The sequence below is a fragment of the Conger conger genome, chromosome 8 (genome assembly GCF_963514075.1).
Source record: "Conger conger chromosome 8, fConCon1.1, whole genome shotgun sequence".
Lineage (NCBI taxonomy): Eukaryota > Metazoa > Chordata > Actinopteri > Anguilliformes > Congridae > Conger > Conger conger.
The window spans coordinates 24484397-24500427 of NC_083767.1; the positions used below are offsets into that span (position 1 = coordinate 24484397).

Consider the following 16031-nt stretch of genomic DNA (forward strand, 5'->3'; position numbering starts at 1 on the left):
CCCCCTAGGAGGAGTACTTAAAAGTGTAGTACGTGTAAAATGCACAAAATTCAAAATGGCTGACTTCCTGTTCACATATTTGATTTGATGCGAAAGAGAAATGTGTTTGTCCAGAGGAGCCCCACATGCATACCAAATTAGGTGAAGGTAGCTCCAAGTGCCTGTCCACAATAGAAGACAAAGCATTAGGGGGCGCTGTGGAGTCCCTCGGCCACGCCCAGGTCTGAGCATCTGATACATCTTGACAGCCAACACTTCTCATGTGTGTGCAAAATTCTGTGAGTTTTCATCCATGGCAAGCACCTCAAAAATGCAAAATACATTGAAAAAAAAGAGAATAATAATTATAGGGGGCGCTGTCTAGCCACGCCCCGATTGATATGTATATATTTCATATTGTACTCCAACATTGAACATATTTGTAAAATATCAGCCAGATCGGACGATGTCGAAGTCATTTTTTTGCACGCAATATGTGTACTGTACGACTCGCCATTTCCATACCGTTTGAGATATCAAAAATCCCTTCACAGCTTATGGTCATGACTATCCTAAGATCATGCTGACCACATTTCGTGTGAATGTGATGAATGCCCTAGCAGGAAGGCATACAAATATGATAAAGACCTCACTTCCTGTTGCCAGATGGTGGCGCTATAATATTGACCCGTTCTTGGGATATGGATGTGATTATACTCCAACAATAAACGTATTTCTAAAATATCAGCCAGATCAGACAATGTAGACCATGAAATTACGGCCACTTCCTGTTGGCGCGGCGTGACATAAAAATTCTACGCCTCCCCAGGACCGTCCCGTTTGAGCTATCAAAAATATCCTGGCAATTTAGCATCATGAATATCCTGAGACCATTCTGACCACAGGTGGTGTGAATGTGATGAACCCCCTAGGAGGAGTACTTAAAAGTGCAGAACATGTAAAACGCACAAAATCCAAAATTGCTGACTTCCTGTTTGTATATTTGATTAGATGCAAATTACAAATGTTTTTGGTCCGAGGAGTGCTATATGCGTACAAAATTTTGTGAAGGTAGCTCAAAGTGCCTGCCCACAATAGATGACAATGCGATAGGGGGCGCTGTGGAGTCTCTCGGCCACGCCCAGGTCTGAGCATCTAATCAATCCTGAAGGTCCTCCTTTCTGATGTGTGTGCAAAATTCCCAGACTTTTTATGCATGGCAAGCACCTCAAAAAGGCCCATTTGCATATAGAAAAAAGAATAATAATAATAAATATAGCTGCAAGCAGCAATGAACGGGCCCAAGCACCATGGGCGCAACCGCCTTGGTGGCATAGTTGTGCCAATGACATGTTTAACAATATGTACACACTTTGGAAATAATCACCTTCCTTGGCAATGTATAGTATACACAGGAATTCCCCTTTGATCAATGAAGATGGTGGTGTTGCTATTGGAATGCATCAATGATATGAGACTCACTTCCTGTTGTCAGATGGTGGCGCTATGATATTGAGCCGTGTATGGTTTTTGAATTTGATTACACTCCAATAATAAACCTATTTCAAAATTTTCAGCCACATCGGAAGATGTTGAGTGAAATTAAGGTCAATTCAATGTTCTAGTTTCCAGATGGTGGCGCTATAACATTGAGTCGTTTTTGGAATATGGATTTAATTACACTCCAACAATATACCTATTTCTAAATTTTCGGCCACATCGGAAGATGTCAAGTAAAATTAAAGCCACTTCCTGTTGCCAGATGGTGGCGCTAAAACATTGAGTCATTTTTGGGATATGGATGTGATTACACTCCCACAACGAACATATGTGTGTAATATCAATCAGATCAGACCATCTAGAATGAAATTACGACCACTTCCTGTTGCCGCGGCGAGACCTCAAATTGTACGCCTCGCCATAGCCGTACCGTTTCACACATCAGAAATATCCTTTCAATTTAGCATCAGGATTATCCTGAGACCATTCTCACCACATTTGGTGTGAATGTGATGAACTCCCTAGGAGGAGTATTTCAGAGTTTGGTACGTGTAAAAACACTTAAAAACACACAAAATCCAGAATAGCTCACTTCCTGTTTGGAAAAGTTAAGGGATACAAATGAGAAATGTGTGTGTCTTGAGGAGACCCATATGCATACCATATTCGGTGAATTTACGTGAAAGTATATGTCCACAATATTAGAAAAGAACCATAGGGGGCGCTGCGTAGCCACGCCCAGATGAATGTGGATATGGATGTGATTGCACTCCAACAGTGAATATATCTGTAAAATTTCAGCCCAATCAGACGATGTAGAACGGAATTAAGCCCACTTCCTGTTTTCGCTCGTAACGTGTGTATTGTACGCCTCGCCATTGCCAAACCATTTGAGATATTAAAAATCCGTTTGGCTTTTAGGGTCAGGACTATCCTAAGATCATGCTGACTTCATTTGGTGTGAATGTGATGAATACCCTAGCAGGAACACATACAAATATGATAAAAACCTCACTTCCTGTTGCCAGATGGTGGCGCTATAACATTGACTTCTTCTTGGGACATGGATGTGAGTATACTCACACAATGAACATATTTGTAAAATATCAGCCAGATCAGACGATGTAAACCACAAAATTATGGCCACTTCCTTTTGGCGCGGCGTGACATAAAAATTGTACGCCTCGCCATGACCATACCGTTTCAGATATCAAAAATATCCTGGCAATTTAGAATCATGACTATCTTGAGACCATTCTTACCACATTTGGTGTGAATGCGATGAACCGCCTAGGAGGAGTATTTAAAAGTGTAGTACATGTGAAAACGCACAAAATTCAAAATGGCTGACTTCCTGTTCGCATATTTGCATCAATGCGAATGAGAAATGTGTTTCAATTGAGGAGCCACACATGCCTACCAAATGATGTTCATGTAGCTCAAAGTGCCTGCCCACAATAGACAACAATGCGGGGGGGGGGGGGGGACAGCGCAATAGGGGGCGCTGTGGAGTCCCTCGGCCACACCCAGGTCTGAGCATCTGATAGATCCTGACGGCCACCACTTCTGATGTGTCTGCAAAATTCCAAGACTTTTTAGCCAGGGCAAGGCCCTCAAAAATGCCCATTTGACGGAAGAGAAAGAATAATAATAATAATAATAATAATAATAATAATAATAATAATAATCTTTACAATAACAATAGGGTCCTTCGCACCCTACGGTGCTTGGGCCCTAAATATAGCTGCAAGCAGCAATGAACGGGCCCAAGCACCATGGGCGCAACCGCCTTGGTGGCATAGTTGTGCCAATGACATGTTTCACAATATGTACACACTTTGGAAATAATCAACTTCCTTGGCAACGTATAGTGTGCACAGGAATTCCCCTTTGATCAATGAAGATGTTTCTGCTGCTATTGGAATGCATCAATGATATAAGCCTCACTTCCTATTGCCAGATGGTGGCGCTATAATATTGAGCCGTGTATCGTTTATGGATTTGATTTCACTCCAATAATTAACATATTTTTACATTTTCAGCCAAATTGGAAGATGTCACGTAAAATTTAAGCCACTTCCTGTTGCCAGATGGTGGCGGTATAATATTGAGCCGTGTATGGTTCATGGATTTGATTACACTCCAATAATTAACATATTTGTCCATTTTCAGCCAAATTGGAAGATGTCAAGTAAAATTAAAGCCACTTCCTTTTGCCAGATGGTGGCGATATGCCATTGAGCCTTTCTTGGTATATGGATGAGATTACACTCCAAAAATGAACATGTGTGAAGTTTCTGCCACATCAGACAATGTAGAATGAAACAGAAATTACGTCTTGCTTGCACAGTGTAATAATATGCTCCAGTCCTGTATGGAGAGCAGAGATTAATTAATTTCAATAGATTTTACAGCGGGAGGCACAATTTACGCTTGAGAATTCATTCGGTTATAAATATGCACTCAAAATATAACCATTGGCGTAAAGAAACTATTCAACTTTATTGTGGCCGCACCGGGGATGGAACCGCGGACCTTGCATGTCTTAATCCACTGTCTGAACCATTAAGCTATACTGCCCTCTTATACACGTACGTTATCTATTGGCCAAAAGTTGTATGTTTCCTTTCATCCTGGTTAAATAATTTCTCTCCGAAGTGTCGGATAATATTGCATTAAACGTCGAGTTAGCCAGCATCATTCTTTTCCATTTCACCGGTAATTATGCTGCCTGAAACGCATTTGTTCAGCCAAATCTAAAGGAGATGCCAAGTCTCTGCCCTCAATCCGGTATTTTCATATTAAGTCAAAAATTCCTAGCGAAATTGTATGTTCTCTTAATTCGTGTTTAATGACAAGCAAAATAAACTAACATATCTGGCGATTTAACTGAAAGTTTTCTATTCATGTAAACAAACGTAGCTGACCTGACAGTGGACAGGCTGGCTGCTGTTAGCCAATGCGCGTCATCTCGCAACGACCTGCATGCCATACCTTTGTTGAACATAACGGTCTCATGTTAACACAGAGTTCGACCACAGCCATCTCAAACGTTAACGTTTCTTTTTTACTTTTGACTCTTTTAAATATATGCTACTCTCCTGCCAGTTAAAGACAGTCATTAAATGTCTTTAATATTTATTTCAGATATTCTATTCAAAAATGAAAATAGATGCAAAGAAACGTCGGGCTGGGTGTTGTCAATACATTTTGTCACGTAGGCTGCAGCTGTAAATCATACATCGTTATGCCTACTGGCTCGCTAGAAAAAAAACAAAAACCTATCGTTGAAAAATCACTTGAAGGAAGAAAAATATAAAAGTTCCACTTTCTGCCAATAAATGGAATCCCCGTATCAGAAATGGGGGGAAGTTACAGCGACGCAGTTAGTCTGTGAGTAGAATAGATTGTGTAGACAACTTCACTGTTTCCACAAAGGTGATGTGCTTTTTAACAGGACTTGGTCAGTGTAATGATATAAATGCTAGCATTCGATTATGGTCAACGGTACCGAAAATGCCCGTTGCACCAGCCATCATAACAAATGTCCCAATATAGGATCGATTTAAACCTCTATATATTTTTATTTCACGTTGACAGTGTAGGCTATTATGTGTATTCCGACGCGAATTACATTTAATTGGGTTACGGCATTCACTTCAACCGAATGAAGTCAAATAGAAACGGCTCGAATTCCTTAATAAGGCTTCTTGATTTTCAAGCTAACTTTCCGAACAGCTGTTTTGTATTGAGTCCTTAAAATGCTACAACACGGTTTTTTTTAAACCAAATAACATTGAACGTCATTGCAAGATATATGCAATACCAACTTTTGCCAGTAGATGGCAGTCGCGTATTAGAAATGGGAGAGTCATTTGCGACTTGCGTTGAAGTTTTAAGACCGGATATAATGAGTCTCCAGCGAAAATAGTGAACTATTATTGCTTAATGGATGTGATGACACTCCAACAATGAACATATGTGAAAAGTTGTAGCCTCAAAATCAGGCAATGTAGAATTTAATACCTTTATGAAATTATTTAATACATAATTGTATTAAAACATGAACTGTTTGGGCAGCATTTCAAGTTAATTTTAAGGCTGACCATAGCCATACCATTCCAAGATATTAAAAATCAGTTCATAGTTGTGTGTCAGGGCTATAATATCATGCTGACCACATTTTGTGTGAATGTGATGAACCCCCTAGGAAGAGTATTTCAAAGTTTGGTACGTGAAAAAACACTTGAAAACACACAAAATCCAAAATAGCTCACTTCCTGTAGGGAAAACTTAAGGGATGCAAATGAGAAATGTGTGTGTCTTGAGGAGACCCTTATGCCTACCAGACGTGGTGCATTTACGTGAAAGTATATGTCCACAATATTAGAAAAAAGCCATAGGGGGCGCTGTGTAGCCACGCCCAGATGAATGTGGATATGGATGTGATTGCACTCCAAAAGTGAATATATTTGTAAAATATCAGCCCGATCAGATGATGTAGAACGGAATTAAGCCCACTTCCTGTTTTTGGGCGTAACGTGTGTATTATACGCCTCGCCATTGCCAAACCGTTTGAGATATCAAAAATCCTTTCGTCATTTAGGGTCAGGACTATTCTAAGATCATGATGACTACATTTGGTGTGAATGTGATGAATACCCTAGCAGGAACGCATACAAACATGATAAAAACCTCACTTCCGTTGCCAGATGGTGGCGCTATAACATTGATTTATTCTTGGTATATGGATGTGATTACACTCTAACAGTGAACATATTTGTAAAATATCAGCCAGATCAGACAATGTAGACCATGAATTTATGGCTACTTCCTGTTGGCGCGGCGTGACATGAAAATTGTATGCCTCGCCATGACCATACCGTTTGAGATATCAAAAATATCCTTCAGAATTAGTATCAGGACTATCCTGAGACCAATTTGACCACATTTCGTGTGAATGCAATGAACCCCCTAGGAGGAGTACTTAAAAGTGTAGTACGTGTAAAATGCACAAAATTCAAAATGGCTGACTTCCTGTTTACATATTTCATTCGATGCGAATGAGAAATGTGTTTGTCCAGAGGAGGCCCACATGCACACCAAATTAGGTGAAGGTAGCTCAAAGTGCCTGTCCACAATAGAAGACAAAGCATTAGGGGGCGCTGTGGAGTCCCGCGGCCACGCCCAGGTCTGAGCATCTGATACATCCTGACAGCCAACACTTCTCATGTGTGTGCAAAATTCCGTGAGTTTTCATCCATGGCAAGCACCTCAAAAATTCAAAATTCATTGAAAAAAAAGAGAATAATAATTATAGGGGGCGCTGTCTAGCCACGCCCCGATTGATATGTATATATTTCATATTGTACTCCAACAGTGAACATATTTGTAAAATATCAGCCAGATCGGACGATGTCAAAAAAAAAGTCATTTTTTTGCACGCAATATGTGTACTGTACGACTCGCCATTTCCATACCGTTTGAGATATCAAAAATCCCTTGACAGCTTATGGTCATGACTATCCTAAGATCATGCGGACCACATTTCGTGTGAATGTGATGAATGCCCTAGCAGGAAGGCATACAAATATGATAAAGACCTCACTTCCTGTTGCCAGATGGTGGCGCTATAACATTGACCCGTTCTTGGGATATGGATGTGATTATACTCCAACACTAAACGTATTTCTAAAATATCAGCCAGATCAGACGATGTAGACCATGAAATTACGGCCACTTCCTGTTGGCGTGGCGTGACATAAAAATTCTACGCCTCCCCAGGACCGTCCCGTTTGAGCTATCAAAAATATCCTGGCAATTTAGCATCATGAATATCCTGTGACCATTCTGACCACAGGTGGTGTGAATGTGATGAACCCCCTAGGAGGAGTACTTAAAAGTGCAGTACGTGTAAAACGCACAAAATCCAAAATGGCTGACTTCCTGTTTGTATATTTGAATAGATGCGAATGAGAAATGTGTTTAGTCCGAGGAGTGCTATATGCGTACTAAATTTAGTGAAGGTAGCTCAAAGTGCCTGTCCACAATAGATGACAATGCGATAGGGGGCGCTGTGGAGTCCCTCAGCCACGCCCAGGTCTGAGCATCTGAGACAACCTGACAGCCACCACTTCTGATGTGTGTGCAAAATTCTGTGAGTTTTCATCCATGGCAAGCACCTCAAAAATGCACAAAACATTGAAAAAAAAAGAATAATAATAATAATAATAATAATAATAATAATAATAATAATAATAATAATAATAATAATAATAATAATCCTTCCAATAACAATAGGGTCCTTCGCACCCTACGGTGCTTGGGCCCTAAATATAGCTGCAAGCAGCAATGAACGGGCCCAAGCACCATGGGCGCATCCGCCTTGGTGGCATAGTTGTGCCAATGACATGTTTCACAACATGTACACACTTTGGAAATAATCACCTTCCTGGACAACGTATAGTGTGCACAGGAATTCCCCTTTGATCAATGAAGATGTTGGTGCTGCTATTGGAATGCATCAATGATATAAGCCTCACTTCCTGTTGCCAGATGCTGGCGCTATAATATTGAACCATGTATGGTTTTTGAATGTGATTACACTCCAATAATAAACCTATTTCTAAATTCTTAGCCACATCAGAAGATGTTGAGTGAAATTAAGGCTGCTTCCTGTTGCCAGCAGGTGGCGATGTGACATTGAGCATTTATTGGAACATGGATGTGATTATAATCCAACATGGAACATATCTCTAAAGCAGGGGTCACCAACACGGTGCCCGCGGGCACCAGGTCGCCCCCAAGGACCACATGAGTCGCCCGCTGGCCTGTTCTAAAAATAGCACAACTCACTAGTGAGCTGCATCTAAAATTTAATTTTATTCTGTTGCTATTTTTTTTTAATCACACTTGCATTTATATAGATTTAAAAATGACAATATCTTAAAAATATGTTTACTATCCATGAAGTTGAAAAGTTTAGGTGAACTCTGACCTACTCTAGTTCAAAGGTCAGTATTGTGCACATGACAAAACAAACTGGTAGCGCTTAGTATGACTCAGTACCCATGAAGTAGCTCTCAGTTTCAAAAAGGTTGGTGACCCCTGCTCTAAAGCGTCAGCAAAATCAGACGATGTGAAATGAAATGAAGCCACACTTCCTGTTCCCAGGAGGTGGTGCTATGCCATTGAGCCTTTATTGGGATATGGATGAGATTACATTCCAAAAATGAACATGAGTGAAGTTTCAGCCACATGAGACAATGTAGAATGAAACAAAAATAACTTCTAGCTTGAACATTGTGATAACATGCTACAGTCCTGTATGGAGAGCAGAGATTAATTCATTTCCATAGTTTTTACACGGGGAGGCACAATATATGCTTGAAAAGTCATTAGGCTATAGATATGCACTCAAAATAAAACCATTACCTTCAAGAAACTGTTCAATTTTATTGTGGCTGCACCGGGGATGGAACCGCTGAATTTGCGTGCCTTAATCCACCGCCCGAACCATTACGCTGCACTGCACGCTGATACACGGGTGCCATCTATTGGCCAAAAGTTGTATGTTTCTTTTTATCTTGGTTAAATAATTTCTCTCCGAAGTGTCGGATAATATTGCATGAAACGTCTAGTTAGCCAGCATCATTCTTTTCCATTTCACCGGTAATTATGCTGCCTGAAACGCATTTGTTCAGCCAAATCTAAAAGAGATGCCAACTCTCTGCCCTCAATACAGTATTTTCATATTAAGTTACCATTCCTAGCGAAATTGTATGTTCTCTTAATTCGTGTTTAATGACAAGCCTAATAAACAAACATAGCTGGCGATTTAACTGAAAGTTTTATATTCATGTAAACCAACGTAGTTGACCTGTTTTTTGACTCACACAAACAGTGGACAGGTTGGCTGCTGTTACCCCGTGCCTGTCATCTGGCAACGACCTGCATGCGATACCTTTGTTGAACATAACGGTCTCATGTTAACACAGCGTTCGAGCAGACACCTCAAACGCTGACGTTTCTTTTTGACTTCATGTGTTCATGTTTTAAATATATGATACTCTCGTGCCAGTTAAAGCCTGTCTTTAAGTCTTTAAATGTGTTTAATATTTATTTTAGTTATTCAATTCATATAATGAAAATAGATGCAAAGAAACGTCGGGCTGGGTGTTGTCATTACATTTTGTCACGTAGGCTGCAGCTGTAAATCATACATCGTTATGCATACTGGCACGCTATAAAAATAAAAAAAACCTATCGTTGAAAAATCACTTGAAGGAAGAAAAAAATGAAAGTACCATTTTTTGCCAATGAATGGAATCCCCGTATCAGAAATGGGGGAAGTTACAGCGACGCAGTTAGTCTGTGATTAGAGTAGACCGTGTAGACAACTTCACTGTTTCCAGAAGGGAGCTTAAAATATGCTTTTTAACGGTACTTGGTCAGTGTAATGATATAAATGCTAGCATTCGATTATGGTCAACATTACCGAAAATGCCCGTTGCACCAGCCATCATAACAAAGTCCCAATATAGGATCGATTTAAACCTCTATATATTTTTATTTCACGTTGACAGTGTAGGCTATTATTTGTATTTCTACGCGAATTACTAATTGGGTTACGGCATTCACTTCAATCGAATGAAGTCAAATAGAAACGGCTCGAATTCCTTAATAAGGCTTCTTGGTTTTCAAACTAACTTTCCGAACAGCCGTTTTGTATTGAGTCCTTAAAATGCTACAATACGATTTTTTAACACCATTTAACGTCAATGCAAGATATGCATTACATGTGTTAATCTTTTACATATATGATACTTTCCTGCCAGTAAAAGCCTGTTTTTTATTTTAGTTATTCAATCGAGTTAATTAAGGTAGATGAGAAAAAACGTTGCTGTGGGCTGGGTGTTGTCAGTACATTTAGTCACGTAGGCTGCCGCTGTTACTCATACATCGTTATGGTTACTGGCTCGCAAAAATTAATAAAACCTGTCGTTGAGAAATCACTTTATCCCAGAATACGAGAAACAATACCTTTTTTTTGCCAATAGATGGCAGTCGCGTATTAGAAATGGGAGAGTCAGTTGCGACTTGCGTTGAAGTTTTAAGACTGGATATAATGAGTCTCCAGCGAAAATCGTGAACTATTATTGCTTAATGGATGTGATGACACTCCAACAATGAACATATGTGAAAAGTTGTAGCCTCAAAATCAGGCAATGTAGAATTTAATACCTTTTTGAAATTATTTAATAAATAATTTTCCTGTTTGGGCAGCATTACAAGTTAATTTTAAGGCTGACCATAGCCATACCATTCCAAGATATTAAAAATCAGTTCATAGTTGTGTGTCAGGGCTATAATATCATGCTGACCACATTTTGTGTGAATGTGATGAACCCCCTAGGAAGAGTATTTCAAACTTTGGTACGTGAAAAAACACTTAAAAACACACAAAATCCAAAATAGCTCACTTCCTGTTGGGAAAAGTTAAGGGATGCAAATGAGAAATGTGTGTGTCTTGAGGAGACCCTTATGCCTACCAGACGTGGTGCATTTACGTGAAAGTATATGTCCACAATATTAGAAAAAAGCCATAGGGGGCGCTGTGTAGCCACGCCCAGATGAATGTGGATATGGATGTGATTGCACTCCAAAAGTGAATATATTTGTAAAATATCAGCCCGATCAGATGATGTAGAACGGAATTAAGCCCACTTCCTGTTTTTGGGCGTAACGTGTGTATTATACGCCTCGCCATTGCCAAACCGTTTGAGATATCAAAAATCCTTTCGTGATTTAGGGTCAGGACTATTCTAAGATCATGATGACTACATTTGGTGTGAATGTGATGAATACCCTAGCAGGAACGCATACAAACATGATAAAAACGTCACATCCGTTGCCAGAAGGTGGCGCTATAACATTGATTTCTTCTTGGAATTTGGATGTGATTACACTCTAACAGTGAACATATTTGTAAAATATTAGCCAGATCAGACAATGTAGAGCATGAATTTATGGCTACTTCCTGTTGGCGCGGCGTGACATGAAAATTGTACGCCTCGCCATGACCATACCGTTTGAGATATCAAAAATATCCTTTGGAATTAGTATCATGACTATCCTGAGACCGCTTTGACCACATTTTGTGTGAATGCAATGAACCCCCTAGGAGGAGTACTTAAAAGTGTAGTACGTGTAAAATGCACAAAATTCAAAATGGCTGACTTCCTGTTCACATATTTGATTCGATGCGAATGAGAAATGTGTTTGTCCAGAGGAGGCCCACATGCATACCAAATAAGGTGAAGGTAGCTAAAAGTGCCTGTCCACAATAGAAGACAAAACATTAGGGGGCGCTGTGGAGTCCCTAGGCCACGCCCAGGTCTGAGCATCTGAAACATCCTGAAAGCCAACACTTCTCATGTGTGTGCAAAATTCCGTGAGTTTTCATCCATGGCAAGCACCTCAAAAATGCAAAATACATTGAAAAAAAAGAGAATAATAATTATAGGGGGCGCTGTCTAGCCACGCCCCGATTGATATGTATATATTTCATATTGTATTCCAACAGTGAACATATTTGTAAAATATCAGCCAGATCGGACGATATCGAAAAAAAAGTCATTTTTTTGCACGCAATATGTGTACTGTACGACTCGCCATTTCCATACCGTTTGAGATATCAAAAATCCCTTCACAGCTTATGGTCATGACTATCCTAAGATCATGCTGACCACATTTCGTGTGAATGTGATGAATGCCCTAGCAGGAAGGCATACAAATATGTTAAAGACCACACTTCCTGTTGCCAGATGGTGGCGCTATAACATTGACCCGTTCTTGGGATATGGATGTGATTATACTCCAACAATAAACGTATTTCTAAAATATCAGCCAGATCAGACGATGTCGACCATGAAATTACGGCCACTTCCTGTTGGCGTGGCGTGACATAAAAATTGTAATCCTCCCCGTGACTGTCCCGTTTGAGCTATAAAAAATATCCTGGCAATTTAGTATCATGACTATCCTGAGACCATTCTGACCACAGTTGGTGTGAATGCGATGAACCCCCTAGGAGGAGTACTTAAAAGTGTAGAACGTGTAAAACGCATAAAATCCAAAATGGCTGACTTCCTGTTTGCATATTTGATTAGATGCAAATTTGAAATGTGTTTGGCCTGAGGAGTGCTATATGCACACTAAATATGGTGCAGGTAGCTCAAAGTGCCTGCCCACAATAGAAGACAATGCGATAGGGGGCGCTGTGGAGTCCCTCAGCGACGCCCAGGTCTGAGCATCTGAGAGATCCTGAAAGCCACCAATTCTGATGTGTGTGCAAAATTCCGTGAGTTTTCATTCATGGCAAGCACCTCAAAAATGCACAAAACATTGAAAAAAAAAGAATAATAATAATAAATATAGCTGCAAGCAGCAATGAACGGGCCCAAGCACCATGGGCGCAACCGCCTTGGTGGCATAGTTGTGCCAATGACATGTTTCACAATATGTACACACTTTGGAAATAATCACCTTCCTGGACAACGTATAGTGTGCACAGGAATTACCCTTTGATCAATGAAGATGTTGCTGCTGCTATTGGAATGCATCAATGATATAAGCCTCACTTCCTATTGCCAGATGGTGGCGCTATAATATTGAGCCGTGTATGGTTTTTGAATTTGATTACATTCCTGAAATAAACATATTTGTACATTTTCAGCCACATCGGAAGATGTTGAGCGAAATTAAGGTTAATTCCTGTTTCCACATGATGCTGCTATAAAATTGAGTCGTTTTTGGAATATGGATTTGATTAGACTCCAACACTGAGCATCTTTGTAAAGTTGCAGTCACATCAGACATTGGAGAATTTAAGTATGACCACTTCCTGTTTGTCTGGCATGATGGGTTTTTTATGTGCCTGACCATTGCTATATCATCCCAGTAAATCAAAAATCTGTTTTGTCAGGTATGGTTCATGGATTTGATTACACTCCAATAATGAACATATTTGTACATTTTCAGCCAAATTGGAAGATGTCAAGTAAAATTTAAGCCACTTCCTGTTGCCAGATGGTGGCGGTATAATATTGAGCCGTGTATGGTTTATGGATTTGATTACACTCCAATAATTAACATATTTGTACATTTTCAGCCAAATTGGAAGATGTCAAGTAAAATTAAAGCCACTTCCTGTTCCCAGAAGGTGGCGCTATGCCATTGAGCCTTTCTTGGTATATGGATGAGATTACACTCCAAAAATGAACATGTGTGAAGTTTCTGCCACATCAGACAATGTAGAATGAAACAAAAATTACTTCTTGCTTGCACAGTGTAATAATATGCTCCAGTCCTGTATGGAGAGCAGAGATGAATTAATTTCCATAGATTTTACAGCGGGAGGCACAATTTTCGCTTGAGAAGTCATTCGGTTATAAATATGCACTCAAAATAAAACCATTGGCGTAAAGAAACTATTCAACTTTATTGTGGCCGCACCGGGGATGGAACCGCGGACCTTGCATGTCTTAATCCACTGTCTGAACCATTAAGCTATACTGCCCTCTTATACACGTACGCCATCTATTAGCCAAAAGTTGTATGTTTCCTTTTATCCTGGTTAAATAATTTCTCTCCGAAGTGTCGGATAATATTGCATTAAACGTCGAGTTAGCCAGCATCATTCTTTTCCATTTCACCGGTAATTATGCTGCCTGAAACGCATTTGTTCAGCCAAATCTAAAGGAGATGCCAAGTCTCTGCCCTCAATCCGGTATTTTCATATTAAGTCAAAAATTCCTAGCGAAATTGTATGTTCTCTTAATTCGTGTTTAATGACAAGCAAAATAAACTAACATATCTGGCGATTTAACTGAAAGTTTTCTATTCATGTAAACAAACGTAGCTGACCTGTTTTTTGACTCACACAGACAGTGGACAGGCTGGCTGCTGTTAGCCAATGCGCGTCATCTCGCAACGACCTGCATGCCATACCTTTGTTGAACATAACGGTCTCATGTTAACACAGAGTTCGACCAGAGCCATCTCAAACGTTAACGTTTCTTTTTGACTTTTGACTCTTTTAAATATATGCTACTCTCCTGCCAGTTAAAGACAGTCATTAAATGTCTTTAATATTTATTTCAGATATTCTATTCATATAATGAAAATAGATGCAAAGAAACGTCGGGCTGGGTGTTGTCAATACATTTTGTCACGTAGGCTGCAGCTGTAAATCATACATCGTTATGCCTACTGGCTCGCTAGAAAAAAAACAAAAACCTATCGTTGAAAAATCAGTTGAAGGAAGAAAAATATAAAAGTTCCACTTTCTGCCAATAAATGGAATCCCCGTATCAGAAATGGGGGGAATTTACAGCGACGCAGTTAGTCTGTGAGTAGAATAGATTGTGTAGACAACTTCACTGTTTCCACAAAGGAACCAAAAATGTGCTTTTTAACAGGACTTGGTCAGTGTAATGATATAAATGCTAGCATTCGATTGTGGTCAACGGTACCGAAAATGCCCGTTGCACCAGCCATCATAACAAATGTCCCAATATAGGATCGATTTAAACCTCTATATATTTTTATTTCACGTTGACAGTGTAGGCTATTATGTGTATTCCGACGCGAATTACATTTAATTGGGTTACGGCATTCACTTCAATCGAATGAAGTCAAATAGAAACGGCTCGAAATCCTTAATAAGGCTTCTTGGTTTTCAAGCCAACTTTCCGAACAGCTGTTTTGTATTGAGTCCTTAAAATGCTACAACACGGTTTTTTATAAACCAAATAACATTGAACGTCATTGCAAGATATGCATTATATGTGTTAATCTTTGAAATATATGATACTTTCCTGCCAGTAAAAGCCTGTCTTTTATTTTAGTTATTCAATCCATATAATTAAGGTGGATGAGAAAAAACGTTGCTGTGGGCTGGGTGTTGTCAGTACATTTTGTCACGTAGGCTGCCGCTGTTACTCATACATCGTTATGGTTACTGGCTCGCAAAAAGAAACAAAACTTGTCGTTGAGAAATCACTTGAGAAACAATACCAAGTTTTGCCAGTAGATGGCAGTCGCGTATTAGAAATGGGAGAGTCATTTGCGACTTGCGTTGAAGTTTTAAGACTGGATATAATGAGTCTCCAGCGAAAATAGTGAACTATTATTGCATAATGGATGTGATGACACTCCAACAATGAACATATATGAAAAGTTGTAGCCTCAAAATCAGGCAATGTAGAATTTAATACCTTTTTGAAATTATTTAATACATAATTGTATTAAAACATGAACTGTTTGGGCAGCATTACAAGTTAATTTTAAGGCTGACCATAGCCATACCATTCCAAGATATTAAAAATCAGTTCATAGTTGTGTGTCAGGGCTATAATATCATGCTGACCACATTTTGTGTGAATGTGATGAACCCCCTAGGAAGAGTATTTCAAAGTTTGGTACGTGAAAAAACACTTAAAAACACACAAAATCCAAAATAGCTCACTTCCTGTTGGGAAAAGCTAAGG

The 16031-nt window shown here is 39.5% G+C and overlaps 1 protein-coding gene across 7 annotated transcripts in view; it reads right to left on the reverse strand.

Moving 5' to 3' along the window:
• Positions 1–16031, reverse strand: part of LOC133135751 (lysyl oxidase homolog 3B-like) — a 395104-nt gene that overhangs the window by 123157 nt on the left and 255916 nt on the right. The window lies entirely within an intron of this gene.